We start from the raw sequence: 23,016 nt of genomic DNA on the forward strand, positions 1-23,016 counted from the left end.
GACCTGAGCCGAGGGTAGACGCTTAACCAGCTGAGCCACCCAGGTGACCCTAAAAACATAATTTTAATGGCCCGCAATGTGTCATCACAAAAATTAAAAAGTGGAATATACCAGTTTCCATCAAAACTAAGATGTCATCGGGATGCCTGGGTGGGTCAGTCGGTTAAGCGTCTGCCTTCGGCTCAGGTCATGATCCCAGGGTCCTGGGATCGAGCCCCGCATCGGGCTCCCTGCTCAGTGAGGAGCCTGCTTCTCCTTCTCCCTCTGCTGCTCCCCCTGCTTATGCTCTCTCTCTCTCTGACAAATAAATAAAATCTTTAAAAAATACATAACAGCAAAGATCAGCAAAACCACCTGGCCACTTGGGGACATCTGGAAGTCCTATGTGGACTCCTTAATCTGCACAGAATTGGCCTGGGAAGAGTCCTCCTACAGCAGGTGAAACAGGGACTGAGGCTTCGACTCATTTCCGCTCGGCCCTATTGCCTAGAGCTTTACATCTGTAAATGCGGCTTTTACAAAGGCAAAAGTAAAACCATGTCTTGGCTCTGGAGAATCCCTATCTTCCAGGGAGATCTGCATGCCCTAAGGTTTTATTGGGCTGTATTTTCTGTATTTGTATTTCAAAATACTATTTTCTCAAATAAGAAGTAACAGTCTTCCTGTTGGTTCTCCCCAAACTCCTCCGCCCCCTCCCTGCTCGAGACTATGGACCCCTGGTCTGTCTCTGTCCCGCCCTGCGAGTTCCCTATTCTCTCATCCCTCTGTTCTTTTGTCCTCCCTGCTCCACTTGGGGGAAACCTGCCCTCCTCAAAGCTCAGCTCCCACTACCTCCCAGGGCTGGCTTGTCCCCTCCCAGGGCCCCCGCCGGATGTGCTCCCCTGCTCTGGGCCACCCCCATGCTCGTGCATCTTGGAATACCTTCATCCCCTGATAAGTACACCGGCTGACACTTCTATCTTTATATTTCTCACTAGGTCTTGGCACACCATCCTTACTCAATAAATGTATGTGGAGTAGAGTGACTGTAAATCTACTTTATTCAGGGAAGCGAGAGCATGGATCGTGAAGAATACTGGCCTTCAGGAATATTCAGAGTAACTCATCTTATTGAGAACTCACTATGTGCCAGGCACTGGGCCAAGAGTTCCCACACAGGTGTGAATCAAAGCTCCCATCAGCCTTCGAGGCTGGACCTACCATGACCCCCCTTTACTTTCTGGAACAGAGCCTGGGGGGCTGTGACTGGGAACCAAGGAGATTTGACTTCAGCACTTAAAATGCTCCAAACTACTGGGCAGTGTTGCCTCAGGGACGAATGGGATTAAAAGGTTTATTTCCCCAATATTTTTAAAATTAATTAATTCATTCATTTTTTTAATGTAGTGTTCCATGATTCATCGTTTGTGCATAACACCCAGTGCTCCATGCAGAACGTGCCCTCCTCAATACCCACCACCAGGCTAACCCATCCTCCCACCCCCCTCCCCTCTAGAACCCTCAGTTTGCTTCTCAGAGTCCATTGTCTCTCATGGTTCATCTCCCCCTCCGATTTCCCCCCTTCATTCTTCCCCTCCTGCTATCTTCTTTTTTTCTTTAATTTTTTATTGTTATGTTAATCCCCATACATTACATCATTAGTTTCTGATGTAGAGTTCCATGATTCATTGTTTGCGTATAACACCCAGTGCTCCATGCAGAACGTGCCCTCCTCAATACCCATCACCAGGCTAACCCATCCCCCACCCCCTCCCCTCTAGAACCCTCAAGTTTGTTTCTCAAGTCCATATCTCTCATGATTCATCTCCCCCTCCAATTTCCCCCCCTTCCTTTTTCCCTTCCTACTATCTTCTTCTTCTTCTTTTTTTTTTTAAACATAATGTATTATTTGTTTCAGAGGTAGTCTGTGATTCAACAGTCTCACAATTCACAGCGCTCACCATAGCACATACCCTCCCCAATGTCTATCACCCAGCCACCCATCCCTCCCGCCCCCCACCACTCCAGCAACCCTCAGTTTGTTTCCTGAGATTAAGAATTCCTCCTATCAGTGAGATCATATGATACATGTCTTTCTCTGATTGACTTATTTCACTTAGCCTAATACCCTCTAGTTCCATCCACGTCGTTGCAAATGGCAAGATATCATTTTTTTGATGGCTGCATAATATTCCATTATATATATATACCACATCTTCTTTATCCATTCATCTGTTGATGGACATCTCGGCTCTTTCCACAGTTTGGCTATTGTGGACATTGCTGCTATAAACATTGGGGTGCATGTAACCCTTTGTATCTTTGGGGTAAATACCTAGTAGTACAATTGCTGGGTTGTACGGTAGCTCTATTTTCAACTTTTTGAGGAACCTCCATACTGTTTTCTTTTTCTTTTTTTTTTTAAGATTTTATTTATTTGAGAGAGAGAATGAGAGACAGAGAGCAAGAGAGGGAAGAGGGTCAGAGGGAGAAGCAGGCTCCTCGCTGAGCAGGGAGCCCAATGAGGGACTCGATCCCGGGACTCCAGGATCATGACCTGAGCCGAAGGCAGTCGCTTAACCAACTGAACCACCCAGGCGCCCCCTCCATACTGTTTTCCAGAGTGGCTGCACCAGCTTGCATTCCCACCAACAGTGTAGGAGCGTTCCCCTTTCTTCGCATCCCCGCCAACATGTCATTTCCTGACTTGCTAATTTTAGCCATTCTGACTGGTGTGAGGTGGTATCTCATTGACGCTTTGATTTGGGTTTCCCTGATGCTGAGCAATGTTGAGTACTTATTCATGTGTCTGTTGGCCGTTTGGATGTCTCTTTTGCAGAAATGTCTGTTCATGTCTTCTGCCCATTTCTTGATTTTATTTCCCCAATTTTAATGATTTTATTTCCCCCATTTTAATGATTTTATTTTAATTTTTAATTTTCCCACTGTTTTCCTGGGATGACAGAATTGTCATTATCCTTTCTGACCAGGATTAAAAATTTTCCAGATATCCGCATCCCCATGTTCACTACAGCATTATTTACAATAGTCGAGACACGAAAACAAGCTAAGTGTCCATCCACAGATGAATGGATCAAAAAATTATAGTATATGTTTACAATGGAATATGACTCAGCCATAAAAAAGAAGGAAATCCTGCCATTTGCATGGCATGGAACATGAGGGTGTTATGCTAAGTGAAGTAAGTCAGACAGAGGAAGACGAACACTGTATGATCTCATATATGGAATCTAAAAAAACCCAAACTCATAGATACAGAGATCAGATTGGTGGTTGACAGAGGTGGGGAGCAGGAGATGGGGTAACCAGGTAAAGAAGGTCAAAGGGTACAAACTTCTAGTTATAAGATAAGTAAATCCTGGGGATATAATACACAGCATGGGGACTGCAGTTAAGAATACTCTATTGTACATCTGAAAGTTGCTAAGAGAGTAGCTCTTTAGAGTTCTCCTCACAAGGAAAAAATGTTAACTATGTGAGGGGATAGATGATCGCTAATCTTATTATGGTGATTATTTCATAATATATACACTTAAAGACTGAGCCACCCAGGTGCCCGTCAATACAGTGTTTCTGAAGGAGTGATTGGACGTCCCTTAAAGGGATGTGAATATGGTCATAACAGACGAACATTTAACTTGCTAAAATTCATTCTAGGTGCATGGTTCGTCTCCCCCTCCGATTCCCCCTGCTTCATCAGCACTCACCATAGCACATACCCTCCCCAATGTCCATCACCCAGCCACCCCATCCCCAGTCGAAAGCGAGGCGATAAGATTAAACAGCGCTAAAAATGATATTTTGCATTCTTATGTCCTGTATGTTACTGTACACGGGATACATTTGCACACGAGTATGAAAGTGCAGAATTTCTATATAAAAACATGCCCCCCATGCTTTCTGAGCAGGGACAGACGCTTTCTTTTTAACATGGCTGAGGGTAATTTTGGCGGTCAGCTATTTTTGCCTTCCTGGCTGAGTCCAGGTCAGGTGAGAGCCGCTGAGTCTGAGGCCCCGTGTGCAGTTTGGGCAACCCCCCCTGCCCCCGCCGGGCAAAGGTGCTGAGTGTCTGGGTCACACAGGAGCTCACAACTTATCCTACCCTTCAGACTTCAACACGTCTGGGCAGAGGATGTATTTTTGTCCCCTTACACATTAAAAACAAACAAACCAACAAACCAATAGCTATCTTCTAATGGAAACATTAAAAATTTTTGAGCAGCTTTATTGGGATATAAGTCCCATACCATAATATTCTGCCATTTAAAGTGTATAATTCAATGGTTTTCAAGACAGTTGCCCCTTGAACAACATGGGATTGACTGCTGGGATCCACTTTCATTTATTTATTTATTTTTGATGCCTACAGTGCTGTACTATAAATATATTTTCTCTTCCTTACAATTTTCTTTTTTTTAAAAAAAAGATTTTTATTTATTTATTGATTTGTCAGAGAGAGAGCACAAGCAGGGAGAGCGGCAGGCAGAGGGAGAAGCAGAACTCGATCCCAGGACCCTGGGATCATGACCTGAGCCAAAGGCAGGCGCCCCTCTCCCTTAGGATTTTCTTAATAACATTTGCTTTCCTCTAGCTTACTTAATATGGGAATACAGTATATGCTCCATATAACATACAATATATGTGTTAATGCTTCTGGGTGAGGCTTCTGGTCAATAGTAGCTGAATTTTGGGGGAGTCAGAGTTACACGCAAGATTTTCGATGGCACGGGGTGCTGGCACCCCTAACGCCCCCATTGTTCAAGGGTCAACTTGACCCACCACCACTACAATCTAATGTTCGGGTGAAATTTTCATAACATTATTCTGCAAAATATCAGGAAGTTCCCCAGGGGTGGGGTGGGGACGTGGGCACATTCCAGGTACTGTAAAGACCACGAAGGCATGGGAGACAATTATGTGAAGGGGGGGAGCTGCTCACAGATCATTTTTGGAGTCTTCCCTGGCATCCCGGGAATCCTTCTAGAATTACAGCGGTACCTCACGAAGGGGAGCAGACACTCTGCAGATGACTCAAAGGCTCATATCCCAACTCGGGAAAGGTTGGGAATCTGAAATGCCTTCATGAGAGTGCTCTAGGGCTCTGCTCTCTAATTCTCCCCTGCGATTCCCCTTCCTCTGGGCCAAAGTGCACTTATGAAGTCCTTCTGTCAGGCACGTATGTTCTTGGAGGTGCCTCTGGCCCTGAGATCCGAGCAGCCTTCTTGGTGGGGAGCTGGGGGTGCTGCCGCCAGAGCCCCAGGAGGGGCAGCGAGGCTGGTTAAAGCGTCCTTGTCCTCAGGACCACCAGCTGCGTCCACACCCAGCCAGGAGGCTCCCAGCCGCTCATGCACAGTTTGGGAGAATCCTGTGGTGAGGGGGGCTGCCAAGGAGTGGTTTTCAAGGTCTTTGCACAAGAAAGCGTAAATCTAATTTCAACATAAAATCTCCTGCATGCAGACATCTATTCAGTAAGCTCTTTCATTAACTAAGCGCCATCCCTCCTTTCTTGCAGCTCTCTCTTGGCAGGCTTCTCTCTGCACTCTTTCGAGATGAAGTGGAAAAACAAACCAACCAACCAACAAACAAAAAAAACCCACCCAGCATTGACACCAGGCTCTTACCATTTTAGAAAAATAGAGAAATGGAATAAAGTTGCTCTCCCAGGCATTTTTCTTGCCATTCACATCAGAATGCCCTTCTGGAATCCCTACCATCCCTATCAAAAGCTCCACCGAGACTCCATTTTTTACCTATGAGATCAGCGACAATCAAACAGTTTGACAATCAAGCGAGAGTTTAAATTTGCGCACCCTTTCTGGAAGGCAATTTGGCAATCTTTCAAAATTAAAAATGTACACATCTGTTGACCAGAGCGCTTGCCAGGCATGGATCCAACAGATAGCTGTGCAGAGGGGCGTGTGTGCACAAGGACGGTTGCTCAGCGCTGCTTGCGGTCGTTGAAGACAGGGGACAGCAGGGACCCGGTAAGTGACCACAGTGCAGCCACTTGGCAGGGCCACCGTGGGACCACGGGCAGGTGGTCTTCCACAGAGAACATGATGAGGCTCTGTGTTCGCTTGGAAAACAAGCTACATCTCCAAGATGTGTCAAGGGAAAAAGCAGCTCGCAGAACATGATTAAGTTATGCAGGGAAGGGTGGGGAGACACATAGTATTTCTGGAAGGGCATCCAAGACCCGGGGGTTCAGGGGGGTGCAGTGGTTGCCTTGGAGGAAGGTACTGGATATAGGACAGAAATTCCCTTTCTACTGCCCGTGGGTGCTTTGTATGGTCACAATATTTCCCCACGTCCCATATACACCATCTTACCATGTGCTGCTATATGCATTAGATATTGGTAGGCATGGGATTGTCATCCAGCGCAATCTGACTTCACTGACTTCTCCATGGCTCCCCCATTCCGCTCACCCAGAAGAACAAGGGCCACAAGAAGGAGAAAGCTCTGTCTGAGCACACCTTCCAGTGCGTAAAAGGACGGGACCAGGGTCCCCCAAGGGTCTTCCCGCTCCTGGGGAGTGTGAGATGCCAAGTAGCAGGTGCACGGGGCACCCAGGAAGCCAATACTTTCAGGACCGATCTCATCTGATCCTCTCCGGGTCCTGGGCCAAGGACCCAGACAGGGCACCTCTGACTCCAAGGCCAAAGACCTGAGTAAGTCACAGCCGGGTGCTATCCGAGTGATGGCACGGGGTCTCCTGTTGCCCCCCAAATCAGCATAAGCCCTTACAATCCTACCCCAAGGGGTGAGAAGTAGCTCACATAGAGAGAGATAGCTCACACCTATGGACAGATGCCTACCTCACCCCTGATGAGAAGACTTCCCACTCCCCGCCCACCCCCCGTGGGGTCCGGGGCCATGTTGACATCAGGAAACTCCTCTTGGCCCCCAACAGACGTTGCTGCTTCTGACTCCACTTTCTCTGTCCATCCAGGCCGTGGCAACAATAGTAAGTCTTGGCCCCCCTCTATCCCTCCCTCCCTTGCACAGGCAGGATGGTGAAATCTTCCCGAGGTGGCTTCGAGAAATGTCTGGCCCTGGGACAGAGGTTGCTGTGGCCTAACCACCCCAGCTCAGCGCATGCCCCATGCCCACACCCCACCCTGGCATCCAGAGCTTCCAAACAGCTTTTCAGGGCCCTACTCTTAAATCTGAGGGGGAAAGTGAGTGAACAAAGGTTCTAGATGGAGAAAAGCCGAGATAAACGCCAGAAAAGGCTCCAGATGAGAAGCAGGATGGAGACTAGCCCTTTGAAAGGGGACTGCGGCCCCTCTGCCCGGCTTGCCTTGGGGGTCTGGGGGTTCTAACAACCCTTCTGCAAAATGGCTTGAGAGCTCATACAGGCGACTCAGGACCAAAGGCACCAGGACGAGGTTCTTCCACACACGCAGGGGACGTTCAACCTCCAAGAGACAGACAATGACAATGACCAGATCGAGAGGCAACGTTCCCTGGACACATGGCTAGAACTAGGAGCACTGAACGCCTGGAGTCTTTATAACCTTTGGAATACCTGGGATGGTGGAGGGGAGCAGGGGTTGTCTGAGGTCTAGAGGACAAGGGGAGAGGTCAAATTCACCGTGGGCAGGCTGGGGTCTGTGTTCTGAAAATGTGGCTGTAGTTTTGGAAAATCTCTCCCTCTCTCCAAGCATCAGCTTCACCATGAAAGCCCTGCCCTCACTGTGAGGGATCCAGCCTGCACCCCACCAGGCTAGGGGCTTGCTCCGTGGGTCCAGCCAAACTGGGACCACCCCTCTCCCCCGACTAAGGATGCTCCTTCCACCACCATCCCATGCTTCTCAGCCTGCGCCCCACAGGGCTAGGGGCTCACTCCGTGGGCCCAGCCTGACTGGGACCACCCCCCTCCTTACTCGTAAAGGTGCTTCTTCCACCACCATCCCATGCTCCTCAGCAGTGAAGGGGCTGACCTTGAAGTCCACGAGCCTAGTATAGATTAGACATTAGTCCAGTTCTCAGGTTGGGTACTCCCCACCCAGACAGAGGACATGCATGCCAGTTGGACTTCTGCCTCAGAAAATTCCCGAGTAGTGTGCTTGAGAGAGTGTGTCTGAGTGTGAGTGTCTGAGTGTCAGGGGTGTGTGTGTGAGTGAGTGAGCCATGTTGCTGTGTGAATACATACGAGCGTGTGTGGTGTGGGAATGTGTAGGAGTGTGAATGTGTGTTTGAGCATCAGACGTGTGCGAGTTTGAGCGTTGGGTACGTGGGAGTGTGTGTCAGTGTGAGCGTGTATGGGCGTGAGAGTGGGTTTGAGGGTTGGGTCTGTGTATGTGGTGTGCTAGGAAAGGAGGGGCAGGTCTACTCTCCTGGGTGAGGCCCCCAGGTCGGGGAGGCCACTGGGCCATCAGGGAGGACTGAGAGGAGGCTGTGGCCTCTCTGGGCAACACCATACTGACGAAATGGGGACAAAAGCAGATGCCTCCTCGCAGAAGTGAGAGCAAAGGCAGAGGTCCCACGGCAGGGTTCTCACACAAAGACACAGGGACCCGAGGGCCTGGCTTGGGGTCAGGACAGCCTCCTCCTGCCTCTGGCCTCACTGGGACTCCATGGGTTAAAGTTACCGCACCACAGGAATCCCTGTGATAACAGGAGATTCTGCTTCCTGCCTGCAAGGCATTTCTATTTTTAATAAAAAAGTTTGTGGTGTCCCTGTCATTTTAGGATTTCACAAAGAACAAAGGGAGAAGCAACATATATTCTCAATTGTACTAAAAAATACTTTTAAGAAAGTGTGAGTCTTGTTTAACCTGCCAAAATTTGGCTATTAAAAAAAAAAGCCAAACTTTTTTTTCAGGGAAAGATTCCCTTTGAAAACGAAAGAGGCAGATGATCAGATGAAATTGCTTATTTTTGCATCAAATTAATCTCCAGAACTTCCTCCTTAGGGTGTTTGTTACCTCAAGTCCATCTTCCTTTATAAGCAAATTTCACTAAATATAAAAATAATCTTTCAGTTTAAAAGCACTGTCTACTAATGTTACATCACAAAATTTCCAGAAGTTTTCTGTGAACTTGGGAAAGCCCCGATGAATAAGACTGACTGAGGGAGGAATGGCATGATGATGGGAAGGAGGAGGGGGAAGTGGGGAGATCACTTCCAGCGCTGAGCCCCTCTCCAGCTGGTCTCTGCGAAGCCCTCTGTCTGAGAGTGCCCATGGGAGTCTTGCAGGCGGGATGTGAGCTCCTGAGAGCCAAACACACGCGTCTCTTCTCAATTCCATGCTTAGGGACCTCACAATGATAACCTGAAATTAGCCATGGCGAGCCACTTGTCAAACATTTATTTGCACATCCCTGAGCAGGGACTCTGTTTTGCAAGGTTCTTGTGGCTTGGAGAGGTGGCAAGGCAAGTGACCTGACCCCAGAGTCTATGCCCCATCAACTCCAGCTTAGTCCCTTTGTGGCACCCGTCCATGAACTGAACTGTTACAGGGAGGAAAGGGGTGTCAAATATGATGGGGTTCCCAGAGCCGGAAGAAGTCTAGGACGAAAAGGTGAGGTCTCCCCCATGTCATGTAATCTCCCTGGATGGCTGATTCCTCAGATGAAATGAGAAACAAGCCCCCTACGCACATGACAAGCCCTCGTGAAGACCACCATGCAAGCGAATAGACCGCGTGTGTGTGTGTGTGTGTATGTGTGTGTCCTGGCCCCTCTTGATTCTGGGGGAATAAAACCATGCCTGCTTCTTGCAGGGAAGAGATGAGCGGGAAGAGTATGTACATGCATAGATGGCAGGATGGAGTGAGCGTCATATTTATAGGACGTAGTAAGACCTAACTTCTAGAAAAACTGTGAGAACTATTCGGTCCAACTGGGTATGTGGCGCCATGCCGGTGAAGGATGGGGTCTTTAACTGATGCCTACATTCACCTTCTGACTATGATGGGTCCAGTCTGAAGTTCTGGGACCAGGGGACTTGGGTGTGTGCGTTGGGCATAGAGGGTATACTGGTAGCCCTCTGGTCAACGTCCTGTGGCCATGTCTTGAGCATCTGGGATTAGCAACACAAGGCTATTCTTGGGGAAGGCACCTAAAAGCAAGAGCCTGACTGTAGCAGGATATATAATGGCCATCAAAGATATCGGGTCCTAATCCCTAGAATCTGTAAAAATACTTATATGGAAACAGGTCTTTATAGATACAATTAAATTAAAGATCTGGAGATGGGAGATTCTCCTGGATTAACCAGGTGGGCCCTAGAGGCAATCACAAGTGTTATAAAAGGGAGGCAGAGGGAGATTTGACCTGGAAGAGGGGAAGGGGATGTGACCACAGAGGCACAGACTGGAATAAGGAGACAAAAGCCAAGGAATCTGGCAGGCGCCAGAAGCTGGAAGTGACAAGGAACAGATTCTTCCCTAGAGCGTCCCGAGAAAGTGGGGCCCTTCTGACACCTTGATTTTGGCCCAGTAAAACTGACTTTTGGACTTCTGGTCTCCAAAACTGCGAGAAAATAAATTTGTGTGCTGTTTTACACCAGCAAGGTTGTGGTAATTTGTTACAGCGGCTGGCGGACACCAATTCACCAACCAAGACAAAAGATAATGAATTCAAAGCGAGGGCTTTAACTTCTAGCAAAAACTAAGAATTCGTTCATTCTCCACAGCCAACTTTTTCACCCAGCCACATAAATTACTAAATGCAGTTGTAAAGGTTAGGGAAACTTTACGATTTCACAACTGCGGAAGTGCAATCCTTTTTTGCCCAGTGCCCACGCATGCATGGTCCCTGCTACCATGCACTTGTACATCCTGTGCCCTCAGCCTGGCGCACCTGTCCCCACCCCCCTTCTCTCTGTGAAGCTCCTACTCGAGGCCAGGCTCTTATGGCACTGTTCCTGGCAAAGTCAGGGCAGCCCGCCTCCACTACGCTGGGGTCTCAAGCTCAGACTGCAATGGGGGCTATTAGGTAACATCAGCGAGTGAGGCACCTGGGCAGGAGAACCAAGGAAGCTTGCACCCATCATCCCAGGGGCCACGGTGCACTCTTCAGATAGACACACTCGGGGTTGCTCATCTTTGGATTTTTTTCAAGAGAAGTCGAAAATCCCACCTACTAACGGGAAACCTTCCAACTGTGTCATTTGGTGGCTGTGAGAAATAGTGTGAGCCCTGTGCACCATACAGACAGACGGGTGCCTACTGGTCTGGGACAGGTCCCGGGGTCCTCCCCGTCTGGCAGCGTTGACCTAATGCGTTATCCCACCCCTGCTTGGGGACCACCTCTGCGCCGCCTCTCCAACTTCTGGCCCCTTCTCTGAGGGCAGGATCACCTTGTGGCCCCAGGGCCTGGAAAACACAGGACCTCTCCGGGAGCGGTAAATCACTAGTGGCTGAGCGAAGACGGAAGGAGAGGAGGAGAGGGAATATGGTAACCTTTCTGTTGGCACAAAGTCAGCAAAATGCTAGCAACTCTCAGATGACAACAAAACCACCTATGAGGACCTCTGTGTCCCTTAGCTACGCTCTCAGTGCGCTGCTTAGTGTGCGGAGGATCAGCTAGGCCTGGGTCCAGCTTTCTGCGAGAGACGCCGGGAAGACGATGGGGAGCAAGAACCAATCTGAGCCCGGTCATTATTAGCAACCACTGACCCCTGTAGGAACTCAGCCCTGGAGATTCAACCTCTGAGGAGGCTTCCAAGCGGCGGATCGCAGCGTGGTCACATCCAGCCCAGAAAGAGGACCTAAAACAACTCCTCTTCAGACACAGGTGGGTACAGACCTCTTTGGGCCTCAGCGTCCCCACATGGAGAGCGACGAGGGTAAGTGGCTTCTCCTGGGAGCTTCTCCGCAGTTTTCGCCATATGCTTGTGCCAAGTATGCAACCGTTTCCTTAACGTTTTTCCTAGAAAAGTGACTAAGTTTTTGAAAGCCTAAATAAATGCACTACAAAAGGACACAACAATAAAAGGAAAACCAGTATCACTTGCCAAACATATACAGGCCATCATCCAGGGGCAAGAACACCACAAAAACCCCAGAACAACGTATTTAATTCTAGCCAGCGGCTGCTGCGAGGTTGGAGCTTGGGACAGCTTCCTCCCTGTGAGGGGTGTCTGGCCAGTGTAACAGAGCTGTAAAAGACACATTAGCATCCAGCTGAGACTTTCTCTGGCTACTGGCAAAGGAAATAACTTTCCCATGTGGGAATTCCACAAGGCTCCCTGCCTTCACCGACGCCTGCAGGGTGGGATCCGCCAGGGGGGAGCCTTGATGTGAGCACGTAGGTAGTTGCAGCCCAAAGCTCATCCTTTCCTTAGGGGACAAAACACGTGCAACGCCTTAAGACAGCAGAACAAAACCCCAGATCCGGAGAGTATGAGCCCATGTCTCTCCACGAGGCTCAAAGCACCACAGAGAAAGCTGGATGCAGGTAGGAAGCAGGAAGGAAGGCTGGGTGCTCGGGGGCGGTGGCACAGGAGGGCACCTGAGAGGAGGAAGGAGGGAGGCTGCCAGGGCCCGAGGGGCCGACCCTCCCAGAGCAAGGGTCTTGGTGGGTCCACTAGTCTGGCTCTCCAGCCTCCCATCAAGGGCCTTGAATGCCACACCAAGGGGTTTAGAACCCAAAGGGCTTCTGGCAAAACTGCCACCTTTGCCTCGTCTCTCTGCCCAGAAACACCCACAGGCAGCCCTATACATTGTTAATGATGCCCCACAGCCCTGAGATTTTTGCTGAAGGGTCAGGAATTTAAACTAATGTCTGCTTGGGCTGGCGGGGGCGGGGGGGGGGGGGGGGTGCTGGGGCTGCATCCCAAAGCGGGCTGCCGGCTCCTTGGTCAGACGTTCTTTTTCACTTTCGGGATCGGCTGGCCTCGGAAACAAGGCCTGTACAGATCTGGCCCAGGGCTCGCCGCTGGCGCATCCCACCCCACAGCCCTGGGCGAAGTCAGACAGAGGCCTTTCATGGCTTCAAAAGTCCCACCAGGTCCTCCAGCCACAGGAGGCTGGAATGGGTAACTGAATCCTACTCAAGGGGGAAAAAAAAAAAAGGCACAGTGACCTTTTGTCCCAGCAGAAGTTCCCGGCCCTCTCCCCAGCCGGCGGAGGCGGCCCAGCCAGGAGAGAAAGGAATTGCAGATGTGCGCGCAGGGCCGCCGCGGCCCTCCCCACGGCCCAGCAGCCTCCCCGGACAGCACCGTGTCGCCGCGGAATTCAGGACGCCCGAGCCCAGCCCTGCTCCCCATCCCGGATTCCTTCTCCCAGCTTCGGCTCGAGGCTCGGCGGTCGATGCTGCCTTTCCCCCCAAGCCTCCCAGAGAGCTCTTTCAGCAAAGAGGCGGCAACACGGAATCAACCCTTCCAGGGACAAGAGGTTCATTTTGGGACGCGAGGAGAACGCACAGGCCCTTGCCGAGCGCACGAGGGCTGCTCCCGACGCCAGGGGGGCGAGCCCGGCGGGCTGCCGGGAGGGTGCAGGTGGGGTCGCCTCTCCTCGGTGGGCGCGATGGGCTGAGAGCCGCGCCGGGCACCCCGTACCCGGGATGCGTGAGCTTTCGCGTGGCCGCCTTTGTGGGCGACTTGGGGGCGCTTTCCGTACTGGGATGGGGGGGTGCGGATACTTCTGTATTTGTGAAGGTCCAGGCCCGGGACAGGACCAATTCTGTCTCCTCTGTTGGGGGCCGGGCCGGGTCGCCCTCACCAAGTCCGAGACCGGGGTTGGGCACCCTCCTCTCCCACACCTCGGTGGAACAGCCACTTGGGGACGGGGTGGGGGGCAGGAGGAGTCAGGCCCGGCCGGTGCAAGCCCCTAGTTCTAGGACGGGGGCAGATCGATGCCCCATCCCGCGCCACCTCCGCGTCCCTGGCGCCCGGTTCTCGGGGCCAGGCGCCGAGAGGCTGGGGGCCGGGAACGCGCGCCCACCACACTTACCGCACATCGTGGTTGCTGCTTGCGCCCTTCGCGGCTCGGGGACTCTGCACGCTCTGGACACTCGGAATTCCGTGCGCGCCTGGCGCTCCGCGGGCCTCGGCTCCCGCCGCCCGGCCTCCGGCCCTTTTAGCTCGGAGCCCTCCGCCAGAGGCGGGGCCGGGGCGGGGCCTCCTCCCGCCTGCCTGCTCCCCATTGGTCCCCGGTTGTCGTGACAACGGCGGGGACTGGGCCCCCAGGAGTCAGGGAACTGGGTGAGGGGCGGCTCCCCGCTCCCGGGGCGCGCGGGCGTCGGGTCCTGGAGATGGACTGGGGGCGGCTGACGGGCTGAGGTCAGATCCAGACTCAGCATGGTCTAGGCGTGGGCCCTTGGGCGGGGGACTGAGTCGCTCTTTGCTTCAGTTTCCCCGTCTGTAAAATGGGATGACAGTGGAACCTCCCTACCGGGTGCTGGTGAGGATTAAGACAGTCGGTGCAAGGCACAGAGCACAACGTCGGCATGGTGCACGCGCTCCCCTGCGCGCCCCTGTGTGTGCCAGGCCCCTCCGAGGGCGCACGGGAACCCTTCAAGCCTGGTCCGCTCCCTGTGAGGTCAGAACTCTAGAGCCCCACGGATAGATGACAAAACTGGGGCCCCTCCGAGGTGGGAAGGGGCTTTGCCCAAACGGGGCGGCCAGAATTGGCAGATTCTGGCGGTGGCAGAATTCGAACCCGGGATTTACTGGAGAGCTGGAACTCGAAGGCGGGGACTCCCCAGGTCGTGAGCGGAGCTGGGGTGACCCGGGGAGCCGTCCCCACCCTGAGCCTCGCTGGCCCATGTGTCCTCAGCGCACTGGCAGAGCCAGCCAGGGGCTTCTCCGCCCGCCCGCGGTCCTGGAGCCCGAATCCGGCCCCGCCGTGAGTCACTGGGACCCGCGTTCCTCCGCCCTGGTTCCTGGCCGTCTCCTCCCCTCCCACTGCGCTCCGGGCTTCGGTCTCCCAAGGAAGGTCACGAGAACTGGCCCAATATTTGCGTACTTTGAAGCCATCTGGTGTTTTTTATTTTACTTAAAAAAAAAAAAAATCTTGAATTCTAAACAGATCCTCCGCAGTCGTGTTAGAGAACAAAACGAAGGTTTTTGCGTCTTGTCTGGGGCATTTTTCCTGATGTAATCTCTCTCTCTCTCTCTCTCTCTCTCTTCACCACAGCTCTGCAGGTCCTACGGGGAGGAGGTGTTTGTTTTACCCATTTGCCCGTTGAGGATACTGAGGCTCAGCGACAGTAGGAAGGGGTTTGGTTGAGTCACGCTGCTGGGAAATAGTGGAGTCGGTCCTCGAGCCTCTGTATCTGCCTCTCACCCTTCACTGTGCAGGGTCGCTTTCATTTCATTTCATTTCATTTCATTTCATTTCATTTCATTTCATTTCATTTCATTTCATTTCATTCATTCCTAAGCAGCTGCTTCATGCCTCTCCTGATGCTTAAGGGGACTTTATGATGAGTGAGAATAATCCAGCCTGGGCACCTACTTGGCATTTATGGAGTGGTGGGAGGGAAACACTAATCCAGTGTCACACAGAGAGCGAGAAGACCCCCCTACCAGGGTCCAGATCTGCCTCTCCTCCTCCTTGGGGATTCACAGCTCCCCGGTGGGGAGTGGCATGGATGCTAGGACCCCTGTGGAGGTACCTGTATCTGGGTTAGCATTATCCCCCCTGCTTTGGGGACTAGTCATGTGGCCTGGGACTGGCCACCTAGCCACTAGGTCCCCCTGGCCCTGGCATTGGTACAGGGATCAGCATGTGGCCCATGCTGGGTTCTTGACAACCTGTTCAGGGACATGGGGGTAGCCAGAAAATCTGAGCCTCGTGGCACAGCTGGCTGGAGAGTAGACTGGTGATGCTGGGGACCCTCTTGTCAACTTTGGGATGGGGTAGGGGAAGGCATGTCTGAGAGTGAGGCAATCCAGAGCAAAACAGATCTCTAGGATAGAGGAAGATGCACATTTTTGGGAGCCCCTGGATTTAGCTGGGGCTGAAGCCAGGATTTATCCCTGGAATTCTCAGTATCAAGGCTCAATAAGTTCCCATCTTCCCTTGAGGCACTCTGAAGTGACTTCTGGCATTGGCAACGGAATAGAGTCCGGACTCCTTCCACCTGCGGGAGCAGTGATCTGAGGTTCATGGGTGCAGTTAGGCAGCTGGTGGTCCCAGCCTATAAGGTGCTGCTGGTTAGAGCCCCTTCCTGCCCTCGGCCTTATCAGGGACATGTCCTGGTGCAACCCAGGAGGCCCCTGGGATTTGGTAAGATTAAGCAATCTGCCCAGCTCGGAAGTAGGGGGCTGGTCTGGATCAGGAGGCTCAGGCTTAGCCACTGTCAGAGGAAGGAAGTTGGAAGACCATGCATGGACACCTCCCCCAGCCTGGCCCCGTACCTGTGCTCCCGGGAGAGTGAGCCTGAGTCGCTAGAGCCAGAAGCCCACAGGGCTGGATGGTTCTGGCCCCACTTTCCAGGAGTGACCTTGACCCCTCTGGCCCGCAGAGTAGGACCACGTGCTAGGATTGCAAAGAGCTTCCACGGACATGGCTTCTTCGCCTGCACTGTTTTTTCAAACCTCAGGTCAGCTTTTATATAGTTGGGGGATTTGTTCATTGACTGGTTTCTCCCAAACAACCCGGAGATCTGCTTCCTCCTCCCACTCAGCCCACTAAGCCCCATGACTGTCCTGGTAGACATGGAATGTGCCTGTTCTCCTCTGACCACAGGCCCTGTTCAGCTGCTTTTTTCTGTAATATTTCCACTAGGGCCTGGGGAGGGTTGTGGGATCCATGGTATGATGAGGGCTGCCCTCTAGCTCCTGTGGGAACTCCAGCCCTGCTGGGCTTTCAGCAGCTCCCGTGTTGTCATCAGGGTCCTTGCCACCAGTCTCCACTCACCCCAGCTGGGCTGTGGCCGCCGGGTGACCTGGGGTAGTACCCAGGCACTCCTGATCTTCTTGTTGCCCTCTGAGAGCAGAAATGCCAGGCAGACCTCGGTGTCAGCTCCTGTAGCCCGGAGAGACCCAGCCCAGCCCAGAGCTGTGAAGTGCACGGTTTCCCAGGCTTCAGCGGAGGGTCCAGGGAGCTGGCGGTGCAGGGTGCTGAGGCCTGCAGCTGGAGCTCTGAGTTGGGTCACTCCATCTGCGGGGGAGCAGGGGAAGCACAAGATTCTAAGGGGGACTTTGAGTGGTACCTATGGCAGCAGACAGGGTTCAGGGAACCCAGGTCAGAAACCCCGGGTATACCGACCTGGGTGGAGATCCTTGCCCCGGGGTAGCTGGTCCTCAGCTGAGACCTGTGGTGGGGAGGAGCACAAAGCAGAGCAAGGAATGAGGCCAGACCTGGGCTTGGGGCAGGAAACCACCTCCCCACTTCCTCTTCCTCCCTCTTCCCTTCTGTGGGATTGGGGACGACGGTGGGGTCGTCTGCAAAAGGCACAGGGCGAGGGAGGGTCTGAGAGACTGGCCTGGGACCAGGGTTTGAGGATGGCCAGAAGTGGAGAGCTGGATGGGAAACTGAGGCAAGAATTCTCCCAGAGTGTAGATCTGAAGGGATTAAGGCCTCAGGAGCTTGGCCGGAGCTTGGAAAGGGGGGGAGGGTTGTCTAGCGCAGAGTTGGCCACCGGCTCCACCCCACTCCCACCCCCCAACGTCAGCGCTGGGGCAAGAGAGCCCCCACATCCCTTCTGACCCTGCTGAGGTGTTCCTTGGAGCCACGGACATGTTCCACCTTCTTCCTCTGTCCGTTCTGCCACAAGCCTCAACTGCCGTATTCTTCTTTGACTGTAAGTTAATTAAAAAAAAAAAATAGGGCTAATTACAAGTCTTTATAACTTTTTTCTTCCAGAAGAGATGCATAATCATTTTAGGAAATAAAGAATGAAAACATTTTTAAGGGTTAATCGTGTCAACTTTTTACAACCCCCTAAAACATTACTCTTTGCATTGGTAGTCATCATTTATTTATCTTTAAAAAGGATTTATTTATTTATTTTAGAGAGAGAGAGAGCATGAGTGGGAGGGGCAGAGGGAAAGGGAGAGAGAGTCTCAGGCAGATTCCCTGCTGAGCGTGGAGCCTGATGTGGGGCTTGATCCCACGACCCCCAAGATCATGACCTGAGCCAAAACCAAGAGTGTGATGCTCAACCTACTGTGCCACCCAGGTGCCCCTGGTAGTCATGACTTAAACAATAATGTGGTTGTACCACAAATATTGCTTTATAGCCAGAGTTTGATTTCTGATTAGAAAGAATTTCAAATTGGGACACCTGGGTGGCTCAGTCGGTTAAGCATCTGCCTTCGGCTCATCAGGAGCAGGGAGCCTGTTCTCCATCTCCCTCTACCCCTCCTCCCTGCTTGTGCTCTCTTGCTCTCTCTGTCGAATAAATAAATAAATCTTTAGAAAAGAACGAAAGAAAGAAGGAATTTCAAATCGTGCTGTGAAGCCCAGATCTGGCCCAGGAATGCCAATGCTGTCCACTTCTGGGGCTATTGCACCCAGGAAAAGCTGGGCTCTGCCCAGCCAGGAGAGGGTGAGGGTCCATGTGGGCGGGCAGAAATCTGGGATTGCGTGCCCTGGCTGTTGGACATTGGTGAGTGGAGAGCAGCAGGGTACCCTGGCCAAGATGCAGGGGCTGGTGATGGTAAGCAGTGTATTATTTCAGGCTCCGTTATTTCAGGCAAGCATCTCCTCTGGGACAAAAAGGCACCAGATCCACTCTTTTACCCCTCCCTGGTTCTGTGCCCTGGGAGACTGGCCTTCCTGGGGGTCCCAGGCCCTCTGGCTTCTGGTTGGCTCTGGCCAGCAGGAGGTCTGGAGAGTGAGGGGGTGCGGTCAAGATATAAATCTTCTCCCTGAGGCCTCAGGTTTGGTCTGGTGGCCTCTCCCACACTGTCCTGTCTGGGTCCTGCCCCTCAGGTTTCTGAGTGGTTATGCTTTGGCTGAGCACCCCTCAAGCTGGCCCAGCCTGGCTGGTTGCCTTAACCTTGCACGCTGCCTTCCGGAAATGCTCTGTCATCCTGTCTGAGGGTGTAACCCAAGGAGACTAGCTGTCTGACTTTTACTGGGACTGTCCTGGCTTTAGGACTGAGGTTTTTTAGGTCCTGGGCAAACTGGGTCGGCTGGTCACTCTGACTGCCACGGATTTCGGTGGAGACTCTGATACTGCGTTCTTGCTTGCTCACCCTCTTTTCTGCTGAGACGAGATTAAGAAGAGCTCAGTCTGTGTCCTGGGCCTCCAGTTTCTCTGACCAGTTAGAAGAGCTGGCAATTCTGACAATTCCGGTTGCCCAGAGCTGAGTGCGGCTGTGTCCTTAGAGGGGCTTGCCCTTCACGATCTCCCCGTCCTCCCTCCTAGGCTGGGTGCAGCCTTGGTTTCCTGCCTGGCCCCGTAGGCAGCTGAGTGGACTGCTCCATACCACCGCTCATGTCCTGCAGGTTCTAGGGCTGGGTGGAAGAGGGGCTCTCTGAGGGTGGTGGCCCATGTCCCCTCCAAGTTGTCCAGGCTAGCAGTGGCCTTTGGCTATGATTCTTGGAGCCTAGGGCAGGGACAGAGGGTGAAAGTTTGGGGTCCAGGACTCTTCCCGTGTCCCCCTCCATCAGACAGTGGAGAGGGTGTGCTTCTGGGTGGCCCATGCACACAGGGCAGTAGAGGGCATCCCATGCTAGGGTCTGGGCCCCAGAGCAAACCCGAAGCCATTCTTGCTTCCTGTGGCGGCCTGGTTTCCATGTTCATTGAGGCGGTGGGGACATGAGAACCTTCTGGACCCTGCTGGGACAGGAAGGAGGCTTCAAGGAGGGTCTGCCTGGGTGTTCACTAGGCACGTGGGCGGCTACGACTTTTGGAGTGACCAATGGGTAGGGGGGCATTTGGGCCTGTTTTCCTCCCCTCTGGGACAACACCCTAGATTCCTCTGTGGAATCCACCCCTTCTCTCCTCTCAGCCTGCTGGGTCCCATGTAGCTGGCTTCCCTCCCGGCTGCTGGGGCAGGTGCCTGGCCCAGGCCTAGACAATGAGGGCACCATCCTCGGAACACAGAGGTTGGGTCTGGCCTGGCCAAGGGACCTAAATTGGACTGATAAGAACCAGTGCATGTCACCCAGAGGAGAATTGCAGGACCCATCGGAAAAAAGGAGTTTTCTTTCCAGTGAAGTCACTTAGGAATTAGGATATGGGACTGGGGTGTTCCTTGCATGCTGGCTTGACCCCAGTGGGGAGAATTCAAGAGTGTAGATAAAACAGAGGAAAGCAGATCCACATTGGCTCCAGCCCAGCCTGAAGGCGTGCATGCCTGAACTTCTCCGGCATTCTGTCCTTGCTGGGGTGGGGGCCCCGGCTTACCTGGTGAGGTTGACCCTTGCGCTCAGGGACTGATGCACTGTTTGCCCTCCCCTCCTCCCAGCCCCTGCCCAGTCGCTGAGCTGGTGGTCATTACCCCCCTGGGCAGCGCGCTGTAGAGGCGAGTCCTTCCTGGGACCAGGTCCTCCAAGCACTGATCTTTGTGAACTCTTGGGAGGCAGGTAGCACCACCTGTTTCTGGGACTTGAGAGCTGATCATTACGGTAACTCTCACTTTCGGTGGAGCGTGGGCAGATAGGGGGTCTCACAGCTGATGGGGCCTCCTCATTCTGCGGACCCATGAGAGTCTTACACATCTTCTGGAATAATTGGACCTGTCTACAAAACCCATCTTTCTTTTCTTGTCAGTGGCAACCAGAGAGTGCAGTTTTTAAGTTCCTTAGAAATATTATCTTTGGAAAAATCTCTGTGATCTTGGCAAGCATGTATACACACGCACACACCACACACACTTTTTTTTTGTTTTGAAAAATTCCAAAAATCGTCTAATGAATTCCCACGTACGCATCACCCAGATTCAACAATTACTCACGTGTAACTGATTTTGTCTCAACTATCTCTCCAGCTTTTGTTTTGTTGGAATAAGCCCTGATATGATTTGATTCCTTAATAATTCATGATGTGTAAGGCTCTTAAGACTGTAAGACCGGTATCACACCAAACAAAGTTAATAGTAATATATTATGTTATCTAACACTCACCTCATCTTTAATATTGATATACATTGGGGTATAGTCAATATTCCATGATTGTCTCAAAAATGTCTTTTTATAGTTTATCGGTTTACTTTTTATTTTTATTTTTATTTTTTTTGCTTGTGGGTTTAAATCGGGATACCGACAGCGTTTACCCATCGCCTTTGGCTGGTATGTCTCTAAGACATTTAAATTTAGAATCCGTAAAAACACACAACCTCCCTCCCCCATGTGCGATGGTCTGATATTAGCAAGTGTTTTTACACCCCGCAAGGCTCCGAGCAGGCAGGAGGCTGTGTGCGGGCCATGTGCTGCTGGTAAAGCAGCAGTCCCAGGGCCCAGAGCAGGCGGGAGGCGTGGAGACCAGAGAGCAGGCCTCGGGCCCAGAGCTGGGTTGGTCAAGTGTGCACTCTGACTCTCTGCAGCCTTGGGGTATATGGCGTTGAGCAAAGCATTCTCCTCTTCCAGAAAATGGAGGATGGCAGGCTATCATACAGTGTCTGAGAAAGCATCAAGGAGTACAACCTTCTTCCAGAGAGAAATGTGGCGATACGTGTCAACAGGGGCCTGGTGTCATGAAGTGTGAAACATACCGACCAGGAAATGCTTGTGCAACTCTGAGACTCGGGGGGAAGGCACGGGGTGTGTATAGGCTGTATTATTTGGTTTTATATGTAATAGCTTTGCTGAGATAGAATTCACATACCATATAATTCAGCCGTTACAGTGCTCAAGTCAATGGTTTTAAGTCCATTCTCAGATTTGTACATCCATCACCACAATCCGTTTGAGGATATTGTCTTTCTTTTTTTTAAGATTTTATTTATTTATTTTATCAGAGAGAGAGAGAGAGCATGAGCAGGGGGAGGGACGGAGGGAGAAGCAGACTCCCAGCTGAGCAAGGAGCCCAATGCAGGACTTGATCCCAGGACCCTGGGATCATGATCTGAGCCAAAGGCAGACGCTTAACTGCCTGAGCCACCCAGGTGTCCCAGTTCGATCGTCATCTTCCCATACAAAAAGAAATCAAGAGCCTCCAACCTGGCAGGAAAGGCTTCTTATCCAAAGGGCATTCATGCTCCTTGCAGAGGGGCCCACCCCAGCCCAGGAAGAACGGGGGGCCTCCTGTCCTGCCTGCAAAGTGACTGGTGGCATGCCTGGGACTCAGGTCCCGGTCAGCCCATGAGGCCAAAGGCTGCGGAGGCACATGCAGGGCTGGTCTCTTGGCACAGCCCGCCTGGCTGGCCTGCTCCTTGGTGAAGGAGCCAGGGCAGGGAGAACAAGGCGCTCTGTGTCCTCTAGGGATGCAAATTGTCCCATGTCATGAAGCTGACCAATCTCAGTCTATGGAGTGAACTACTTTGGATCTTCTCGTGTGTCTGCAGATGTTGGAGAGCAAAAATAACTGAAAACAGGCCAACATCCAGACTCTTGGCCATCCATCCTGGCGTGTCCGTGTGCATGGATGCGGTCATGGCAGGGATACTGATAATGAGCAAGCGCAGAACCTTTTCTGGAAGGAATATGCTAACCCCGTCTTGATGCCCACCAACCCTAAACACACAGGCAGCGCATGGTGACTGCCCATTTCAGGGATGCTGGCCACTCTGTATGCCAGGTTACCTTTCACAGCTGGCCCAGTGACAATCATTCCAGATGGGACACTGTGTTCTCTCATTGGCCGTCAAAGATGTCCCTGAGATCCTGTGATGGGGATGCCCCAACGGCCCCTTGTGATAGGACTTCCAAGATCTCCACTGGGCACAGGACTCTAGCCAGGCCCGTCTTCTGCCTTCTGTCCCCTGAACTTGACCTCAGCCACGAGGCCGGCCTGGAGGGCCACACGGTTCTGGCCTCAGGCCTCTGCTCGGTTCAGGGAGCAGGAACACACCTCGAACTGGCTGTTTGACTGAATGTTTGTGGCCCCTCAGAATTCATGTGTCGAAACCCTAACTCCCAGTGTAATGGTATTTGGAGGTGAGGCCTTTGGGAAGTGACTACATTTAGATGAGGTCATGGGGGTGGGACGCTGTTGTTGGGA

At 52.2% G+C, this 23,016-nt stretch overlaps 1 protein-coding gene across 1 annotated transcript in view; it reads right to left on the bottom strand.

Moving 5' to 3' along the window:
- Positions 1–23,016, bottom strand: part of RASGEF1C (RasGEF domain family member 1C) — an 838,438-nt gene that overhangs the window by 199,454 nt on the left and 615,968 nt on the right. The gene's annotated exons all lie outside the window — the stretch shown is intronic.

The sequence above is a fragment of the Neomonachus schauinslandi genome, chromosome 7 (genome assembly GCF_002201575.2).
Source record: "Neomonachus schauinslandi chromosome 7, ASM220157v2, whole genome shotgun sequence".
NCBI classification, from domain to species: domain Eukaryota; kingdom Metazoa; phylum Chordata; class Mammalia; order Carnivora; family Phocidae; genus Neomonachus; species Neomonachus schauinslandi.